Here is a 10,513-nt window from a genome sequence, read left to right as displayed (position 1 = left end):
ACCCCTTCAGGCAGCGCAGTACGTGTGTCAATGTTAGCAGTTCTGCCGTGGCTCTGACCTGAGCCACAGCACACACGATGCTCCGCCTCCCACCAACCCTGGCACATTCCCCTCCGGCTATCCGACTTGAACGAGGGCAAGCACGCACACACACACACGCACACACGCACACACACACCATACATTACTTAGTATTATCAGAACTAACACACAGGGAATCCCCTAGGAAAAGCCTTCATTCCTGCACATTAGGATTCCTCTCCCAGCCACACTGGAAACCCCTGTACTCGTAGGTAAATGTATATTGAACCTGCCAACGTATTTATTTATTGTTAACCCTGAAGCAAGGTCACCGCGTCTCTCCACGGCGTTGACAGGGGCGGTTTAGAGGCCGACGCTACCAGGATCACTGTTGATCACTCCGCAGTGAATTAATATGCAAATGAAGCAGAAGGGAAATGAAAAACAAAGGCCGTTTTGGCAGCAGGCTTCTACATGTTTCCGTTGATTTGGCAAGGGTTCAAAACCACCGGGAACCCAACGCCACTAGATTCTATCAATAATGTATTCCAGTCAGAGCCGGGAAGAGAGAGTCTGTCATCTTTCCCTACGCTCCAGAGCAGTTTTTAGGCCTTTGTATTTCACATTTCATACAGCCGTATCGCTCTCTATCAATCAAATCAATCACATTTATTTGTAAAGCCCTTTTTACATCAGCAGTTGTCACAAAGTGCTTTTACAAAACACCCGGCCTTAAACCCACTTAAACCCCTCTCACTTTCTGTGTCCCCCCCCCCACCACCACCACTTCGTCTCCCCCCCAACACTGTCTCTCTTTTGCTTTCCCCTTCTGCCTGTCTTCCTTTCTTTCTCTCCTCTTCTCGAGACAGAGCTCTGAAGTGACAAAACAGACAGAATATTGTTACAGATGGGACATCCAAAGCTAGCTTGCTCCCTGATCTGTTTGGTGCCGTCTTGCCAACTCCTATTGTCATTGTCACAGATCTGGTTCCAGGCTACACTCTGTGCTGAACCAATCAAAGGCTATTTGTGGCGCGGTACATGGGACAGTATGGCAGGCAAAGCTTAAGCTAGTGTATTTTTCAGTCATGACAGCTGCACGGATGTGATCAACTGTCTGATATCTGGTTTGGTCCTGGCACAAACACTAAACGCTACAGTCGTTAGAGAGGAGAGAGAAGAGTTGAAAAAAAGTGATAAACAAGCTGTGAATTAAGTTCCAGAGAGAGAGAGAGAGAGATGAAGACAGAGAGAAGGGTTAGATGGGGGTCTGGGGTCAGAAAAGATGTGTCCTCCAGACATTGAACACTGGCCCTGTTGTCCTGTCCAGACCACACTTAGCAGAATCAAGTGGTTTAATCAACTTAGCTATGTGGCTCAACGTCTCCTGACTGGGGGGACAAAGGTCGCGGGGGCCTTTCAAAGATGTCTGTTGTCAAAACACTGAGAGATAGTTGAGAGGGTCTGATCAAGAAGGAAACTGCCGCCTTGGGAAAGACAGCGGAACCACTACCCCCACCTGAACAGGAGATGGACAGGGCAGGTGTGTGTGTGTGTGTGTGTGTGTGTGTGTGCGTGCGTGCATGTGTGTGTGTGCATGTGTAAGGCAGTCATCCCCTCCACTGTAGCCTGGTGTTGAGATAGCGGTAAGTGGACACCGCTGGTCCTCTGGGCCCTTTGTCTGACTGAGAGTGGCTCAATCAGCACACGCTGACAGACTGATGGGACCAGCCCAGGGGCAACACGCACGCACACACACACACACACACACACACACACACACACACACACACACACACACACTCACACACACACACACACACACACTCACACACGCACGCACACACACACACACTCACACACACACACACACACACACACACACTCACACACACACACACACTCACACTCACACACACACAGATGTAGAGGCATGACGTTGTATGGGCTCAGGTTGTACACTGGGCCCAGAAGAGTATAAATTTATCCCACAATGATGTCCAACATTTCCCAAACCCTTCACTCCTACACCTACCCACAATCCCCACCCCCACACCCCCCCCCCCCCCCCACCCCGGTCGTGAGATACAACACCTGGCCCCGATATTGTTACTATTAAAAACAGAAATGCCTGCCAAAACAAAGCCATCCTCTGTGTTAGCGTCGCTCTTAACCACCACGGAATCCCGTCTCCCCTCATCGATGCCCCCCCCCCCCCCCACGTGACGCTGTCAGGTCACAACCATTTGTAAAGGGGCTGGAGCCACTTGAGGAGAGGGGGCACAAATACAAGTAAAACAAACCTGAAGTGGTCCGTTGTGCTGTTCTGTCTGCCTGAGTGGGTTTTGGCAGCAGATGCTCAGGGCTTAAGAGGACTTGCTAAAATAAAACAACCTCTCAGACAAGACAAGATGAAAATGACAGTTTCCCCTTGGTGGGTCTAAAAAACAGAATGGGGTGGATCAGAGAAGGACTTTAATACTCGCTTGCTCACAGAGCAGGCTCAGTAGATTAAGTGGACCTAGAGGTTAAAGGTCAAGTCCTAATGAGGCTTTCTCTCTTTGTCTTCCACTCCTCATAAAAACTAGCTGCAGAAAAATGCAACTCTCTCAAAACCCACAGGTTTACCAGAAATCCTGATTGGACAGTTCCTGATGTCCTGATTAGCCCTTCCCATTGCTGGGAATCTTAATACCACAAAAACCAGGGAATTTGGGGAAATATTTTAGAGAGACACAAACTGACACAAAAATAGGGACAGAATACTCTTAACTGCAGCTTCATTTACAATTCCTGTCTGTCTGTGTGCGTGTGTGAGTGTGTGTGTGTGCATGTGCGTGTGCATGCTCATGTGTTTGTGTCCAGTACAAACCAGGATTCGGCAGTTACTTTGGTCAACTCTATGGTTACCTCAGGACAACCTGTCATACGAATGTAACCCACCTTTTATACATTTCTATGGCAACAAATGCTTTGGAACTAACACACTCTGAGGCAGGTTAACTCTCAATTAACTCCATTTACCCTGAATGACATGGCTGAGCTGTGAGTTGTGAAGTGAACCTAGCTTGTTTAAGAAAACCTTATTAAATCTTCCATTTTACTCTGAATGAAATGGCTGCGCTGTGAGTTGTGAAGTGAACTAATTTCAGAAAAGGCTGATTTGATCGGCTTGCATGGGAAGAAACCACTCAGGCAGCTGATAACTGGTAGACTAGATGGAGAGAGAAGATATTAAATATCCCTGTGCCCTAAAGAGGCAGACAGGCTGACAGCCATACAGACTGGGAGTAATGACAGACAGAAAATTATGAAAGACAGCCAGGTAATAATAAATGAGTCAGACAGGCAATAATGGCAGGCAGACAGACTGGTGGTAATGACAGACAGAACGGTGGTATTGATAGACAGACTGGTGGTAATGACAGACAGACTGGTGGTAATGACAGACAGACTGGTGGTAATGACAGACCAATGACAAATTGAAACTGTAGGTGAAAATGCAGACAGACAGGTAATAATGACACAGAGAATATACTGACAGGCAGACAGGGAGTATTGACAGACAGACAGGGAATAATGACAGACAGACAGGTAATAAAGACAGACAGGGAATAATGACAGACATACAGGGAGTAATGACCGACAGACAGGTAATAAATACAGACAGACTGGGAGTAATGGCAGACAGACAGACAGGTAATAAAGACAGACAGGGAATAATGACAGACGGACAGGGAGAAATGACAGACAGACAGACAGGTAATAAAGACAGACAGGGAATAATGACAGACAGACAGGCTAATGTGAATGGTTCAGGGGAATCCCCACATCTGGTGTCAGCTAAAATCTCACTCTCTAATCAAAAGAGTTTAGATTATTTAATTTTTTAACAGACCTTGATACAGGACCAGACATATGGTGTGTGTGTGTGTGGGGGGGGTTGTCTGTGTTTTTGTGTGTGTTTGTGGGGAGGGGGCATGTACATAGAAATGTGTGTGTCAGCGTATTGCCCAATATGGCAACCCCCAATGGGGCTTTGTCCCAAAGCAGCTTGTCGGCGTTCTGACGCATTTCAATGGAGCCACAAACACACACAGACACACACACACACACACACACACATTGTTCTGATACACATTGTTCTGATACACATCAGTTGAGGAGTTGACTGGTGCCCTGGTGGGCCTTTTTTCCTACTCTGGTTAGACAGGATCTCCCATAGGAGATCTATTGAGTGTGTGTGTACGTGTGTGTGATTGAGACAGAGAGATGCTGAGCGCCATCTTTTTCTAATGCAGATCCCATATGTTGAGTCTCAACCCCACGGTCCCTGGAGACCAATAGGACATGGAGAATAAAGATCTGAGTAGCCTAAAACAACCAGGTTGAAGAAGATGTTTGACATCCTGCTGGTCTGTCTGTGTGTCTGTCTCTTTGTGCGTCTCTGTGTGAGTGTCTGTGTGTGTGTCTGTGTGTGTGTCTGTGTGTGTGAGTGTGTCTGTGTGCGTGTGTGTGTGTGTGTGCGGGTGAGCAGGACAGAGGACAGATGATCAGCACTAATAGCTCCTCTCAGCTGTTTTTCGTTTCCCCTTTTGTTTTCTCTGGTTGTTTTTCTTGTCTCTCCTTGTGGGTTTGGCACGGACATGGGGGATGGCGGGAAGATCTGACCAAAGCAATCAGATTACCTATTTTATCCTACATTATCCTACATTATCCTCTAACACTTCTGCTTCATCTTCTTTCATTTCATTATACTCTTAGGCTGCTGTGCAAACACACTGTCTTCAGGAAACAGACCGTCTCTTGACCAGAAATAGGAGGCATGTGAGGGGTGGAAATGGAGCTTCACTTTCTAACCACCTAAAAGATGTTTGAACACATTAGAGACATGTGTTCCAAAGAAATCACAAAGAATTAGATCAATAAAATACTGATAATCTCCCATATCTCTTACGGGAAATGTGCAGTCACACAATTTGTGTCCTACTAACGTGCTGTAATATTAGAAGGACACACAATTATCATGTTTTAGCAAATGTACTGATATACAGGAGAAGCATATAGCAGTAATGGAAGGTATTTCACACTGTAAATTTATTAGAGGAGAGACACAGCAACCGTGTCTGCTGGACTAGTAAACTGACATATTGCTTGTTATTTTTATTTATCATCTCCTCTGAATAAATGGCAAATATATTGACTCCACCAGACTGAAAGCAGATTAAGATAGCTAACACTGGTCTAATTGAGAATGCAAACTGTGTGCATTCTCAGTCCAAACTCCATTCGGATTTTTAGCTAAATTGCAAGCCTGCCTTTTTGGTGCCGTTGCATCTCCTCATTTTAACTTTTAATTTAATCTTCAATTGATTAGCCAGTTAGGTTAAAGTATATCCTAATGAGTACCACACAGAGGCTCTGACGTGAATTCAGTCCACTGCTCTGTGATGCTGTTATGAGGCCATGAAAACCAGCAGCCAAATTCACAGAGAATTTTAAGATGTATTATTTTTTAAACGAAAACAGATAAGATGAAGCCCGTTTAAATGTTGAGGAAAATTGGCCGTCCCTAGTATTTAATAAGATTTGAAGCAGGGGGGGGGTGTAAGGGGGAGGTGGTTGGGAGGAGCAGAGGAAGAGTGGTGTGAGGGGGTGATGGGGGTGGGGGAGAGGGATAGTAGCTGGCTAACTTGCCGACTCGGGGTTAACCCCCCCGATCCCCCAAAGGTTAATGACCCTACGAAACAATACCTTGTGATCTTATTAGATTGAAGCCCTTTCCCCTCAGGCCCTTAGGCCAACACACACATGCACACTCACACACACACACTCACACACACACACACACACACACACACACACGCACACAGATTTAAAGAGGAGCTCTGCATACAATGGCCTTCCACAATGCCCTTTTAGTTCACTGTTTGTTCTCTTTAACTCTTTCTATTCTAATTGGTTTACGGTCTATACCGACACTAATTCGACTAATAATGTTTTCTCCAGACTTTTAATTACAAGGTAGCATTTATCGTTACAATGGACTCCCAGTGTTCCTACTTCTGATCTCAATCGATGTGCCAAGTCATTTCAGGAGGATACCTATTTACCTGGTCTGTCTGTTTATACAGAGAAAATGTTAGTAACACTGAACTCGTCTTGGATTATACTAGTGCCAGACCCACTGTTCTACTGTTTTGTCCCTCTTTACAAACATCTAAATAATTGTGTAGCTATGTGTGATGTGCTACGGCTATTTGAATACTCCTCTAGGGTGACTTCAGACTCTTTCAACTATCTTAGGGCTGCTGGTTTGGTCATCTGCATGAATAGTTAGGGTTTAGGGTTTGTCAAATACAGGTCCATTGTGGTTTTTACTGAGTAGCTGTGCTCTGGAGAGGAAGTAGGTCTCAATGTAATTTCTCAAAAACAAAGCAGCTCTCAGCCAGTCAAGATAAGATAAGATAGATCACATACAGTCCCCAGGTTGTGATTGGCCTATCTGATTAGGGCACACACAGGAAATGAGAATATTTCCCCAGTTAAAGAAATCCGGCGTCCCCGATGGAACCCTTTTTTCCGTGGTGTGTTCGTTAGGCGTGGTCGGTGGTAGTGGACTGTGGAGGGGTTGGGGTGACATTTGGGGCTAAGTGCTGGTGAGGGGGTGGATCCTACTTTATCATGCTGAGCAGCTATCCGCTGTCTTGATTGTGACTAATCATTAACATTAACTGCGGGGGGGGGGTCTTGGTCCTCCTTCATTCAACTAAATGCACAGCGATTTTCTCGACTCGGCATCTGCACCAATGCTGTCGATGTCTTGCCTACCTGGTTACCTCACTATTACATTTGTCTTTGTATTTTCCTTCATTTAACCAGGCAAGCTTTGAATTTATTTTATTTACAATTTTGCAATAGTGGCCTGTGTAAAATACACACGATGAAACAACGCATTCTAAGTGGAAATGTCTAATTCAATGTCAACACTTAAATAAATATATTTTACAAATAAATAAATTAAATAATATAAAGCATATATATGCGTAGAAGCACTGAAAAGAAATGTTTTAGAACAGCAGACAATTTTCCTCAAAGTGGATTTGGCTGTATAGATTGTTGGTGGGGTCTCTCAGGCCTGTCCGTCTTGGGCTCTTCTCTCGGCCCGGTGCAGCTCAGTGTTCTCCGCTCAGCAGACAACTTTAAGGTCTGCACTGTCTGAATTAACGACTGTTGTGGTTTCTTGAGATTCAGCGTTTCTACGAGTAGAGCCTGGATAATTGTCCTGCAGAATTCAAGCGTCTGTAATGGGCATCTGCGGCTAATTTTCCTGTGTGAGGTAGGTGTCAACACGCAGATGTTTCCTAACCACGGACGTCAGTGTCCGTCCTACAACACAGCTGTACTGGTAAATTGAGTTCCCTGGGGATTTCAGTGTTTAAGCGAGAAGGAGGGGAATGTGTGAGGAGGATAGCATTATACACAACTTCAGTCTGTCTTCCTCTCCCTAGCTCGGAGGAGAAAATAGATTTCAAAAGGAGGTGAAAAAAGAAACTGGAGCCACATAATTGGCACTAGAGTGGCACCAGAGCTGTTTTAGAATGAAGCCTCCCTGCCCTCCTTCCTCCTCCGACCAATTTCAATTTAATTTAAAAGTCTTTATTGGCTTGGAACTTATTTTTTTTTCACATGCCAAAGCAATTGTTGCATAATAAATACACAAATTATAAAAACTAAAGGGGAAAAACCTAATAGAAATCAGGCGTATATATAGTATGTAGTAATTAAACATGCAGTTTTAAATAGAGGCAATTCAAATGCTATTTTATTAGCTATGTACAGTACATATTTAAAGGTTTAATTGGAATGATAAATAAAGAGCCATAAATATTGGTTATTTTAAGACCGTGTTGTTTGTGGCTTTTTCTTGGCAATGGGTCACAAATCTGTCTTCTGTAATGGCACTTTGTTTTGGGAGTTTATCAGAGTTAGATTTTCTCTCATATTATTTGTATGTCTGTATGTCTATATGATCTGTGGGAAATACCTCTCACTATTCAATTTCCATTGTAAATTCAGTTTCAATTTAAAGCTGGGAACCATTTGTTTATATTGCCAAAGCAAGCGGAAAATAAGAAAAATGTAATAAAAAGGAAAGTGAACTCTCCATCTCACACTGAGTCTCAGTTCAGTGTAAATTCGGGGGGCTTCATTGGGATGTTTTGCCAAGGCAACTGGAAAATAAGAAAGATACAATAGACAATAGGCAACAAAAGTGGGGAAAGAAATAGTATCACAGTCTGACACGGCCTGCACCGTCCGTCCCCGGGTCTAAGCATATCAGATGTTCCTCGGGTTCCTGTCCTCCTTTGTCAAAGTGCCAGATTCAAAGGGAACCTGAAGAGCGTGATGACAGAGGAATAAAGTGAACGGCTGAGTAGAGACGAGATGTTTATGAGTGTTTTGAGAGAAGGACGTCGTCTGGCTGAGTTCCCACTTTACCTCACGAATGGCACCCTATTCTGTCCCTAGTCGCCCATAAGCTCTGGTCAAAACAAGTGCTCTGTATAGGGAATAGGGGGTGATTTGGGAGTTGGCCTTAGACTGCCCCCCCACCTATTAGTGTGTACGTGTTGGCCGGTTAGTGGCTTGTGGCTGTCAATGACATGACGTGATTTGGTGTGTGTGTGTGTGTGTGTGTGTGGACTGGATGGAAACTGGAGACAGGTTTTTTATCCCCGTCTGCCATGTCTGTCGCCGGGTGGTTTTTGCGGTCAGCTCTCAGCGTGGCCACAGTTTTGGGGGGGGGTGCTATGTTGGGGGATACGGGAGGTCTGGCTGAAACATTGTCTGGGGTGTTTGTTCTCAGGTTAAGCATAGAATGTCCGTTTTCAACTGAGTGTTTTATAATGTCTGTTTTTCACTGAGACTCAGCCCCACATCAGTGTTTTATAATGTATGTTTTCCACTGAGACTCAGCCCCACACCAGTGTTTTATAATGCCTGTTTTCCACTGAGACTCAGCCCCACACCAGTGTTTTATAATGTCTGTTTTCCACTGAGACTCAGCCCCACACCAGTGTTTTATAATGCCTGTTTTCCACTGAGACTCAGCCCCACACCAGTGTTTTATTATGTCTGTTTTCCACTGAGACTCAGCCCCACACCAGTGTTTTACTTAAAAATAACCACCAGTGTTACTGTGTTTCCATCAGAAGGGTGACAGTTGAGACTTGTGGCAGAATCAACAACCGCTGCATCATTCAAGACTTGCTTTGTGAGGAGGTGCTAACAAAGGTCTTTGTGTGAGTGAGAGAGAATAGCCTTGTGAGAGAGAGAGAGAGAGCGAGAGAAGTACAGAGAGAGTGAGAGAGAGAATGAACTGTTATCTGCTCGCAGGTCTTGGCAGGCCCTTGTGCAGCTGTCACCATGCTGGTGTGAAAATGACAGAGATTTGAAATGTAAATGGCCCCTCCAGCGGTGCATGTCACAAGCTGACTGTGTCTCGTCGCTGGGAAAAGCACTTTGTCCTGGATTTTTAAGGCCCACAATGACTTATGGGGGTCAAGAAGGACGGTGGGCAAAATGCTGGGCTGATATTCAAGATTATTACATTAGAAAAATGATGGTTTTTCCCAAAGACAGCTGTGTAGAGCATACATTTGAACACCCAACTATGCATTTGACTTTCTGAATCACAGTCCTAGCTGAATAACAACACCAAGCAATGATGTTATTCAGCTGGTAGATTTGTGGATACACTAAATCTAGATGACAAAGCCCCACTTACAAAACAGGGACTGTATATTAACCTAATGTATGCACAACCGTATTCATCTTGCTTCCATGTGGATTCTATGGTGCTGCTGATGACATCCAGTGTTCTTCAGGTACGCCTGCCTTCTTAACAGCCTTTACAGGGAAGCAGTCATGCCTGTATGGAAGTAAGTTATATCTGCACTGTGACTTTTATGAAATAGTACGAAATACAGTCGATACAAATGTGAATGGGGTATTGTGACTTGTTATGAAACTTGAATGTTTTGATCAAGTACCATGGTCAGGAGAAGGTTTTTTTATTTATTCTTTTGCTGCCAGAACGTCCACACAGATCTCAGCTTTTGAGAAAACCTCAAGTTCGTCTGTGAAGAAATGACGGTTGTGGCTTGATCCTACTGCTTCTATTGTATTGAGTGAGGATGTTAGCATGTTTGGCATAGATCACTTGCTGCTGCTCACTGCAGCTATGACAACTAGTTTAATGAGGAGGAGGCTTGTTAGCAAGCCACAAATCTACAGTAGCCTACATAACACCGAGGAGCATTGGAGCTGTAACTAAATCACAGAGCAGGCATGGTGAAACCATTTTCTTTGTGCCTTAAGATAATCAAGTTAGATAGTGTACTTTAACGCCAGATGAAAGGGTTAGCTAATTATCACAATGTTTGCTAGTATGTCACATAGCTATTTGCTTAACAAGCTGCTAGTTTGC

The 10,513-nt window shown here is 44.4% G+C and overlaps 1 protein-coding gene across 3 annotated transcripts in view; it reads left to right on the top strand.

Annotated features, from left to right (window-relative positions):
• macrod2 (mono-ADP ribosylhydrolase 2) overlaps positions 1-10,513 on the top strand; it is a 659,853-nt gene that overhangs the window by 113,078 nt on the left and 536,262 nt on the right. The window lies entirely within an intron of this gene.

Source organism: Esox lucius, chromosome 6 (assembly GCF_011004845.1).
Source record: "Esox lucius isolate fEsoLuc1 chromosome 6, fEsoLuc1.pri, whole genome shotgun sequence".
Taxonomy (NCBI): domain Eukaryota; kingdom Metazoa; phylum Chordata; class Actinopteri; order Esociformes; family Esocidae; genus Esox; species Esox lucius.
This window is presented reverse-complemented; position numbering and strand designations above follow the sequence as displayed.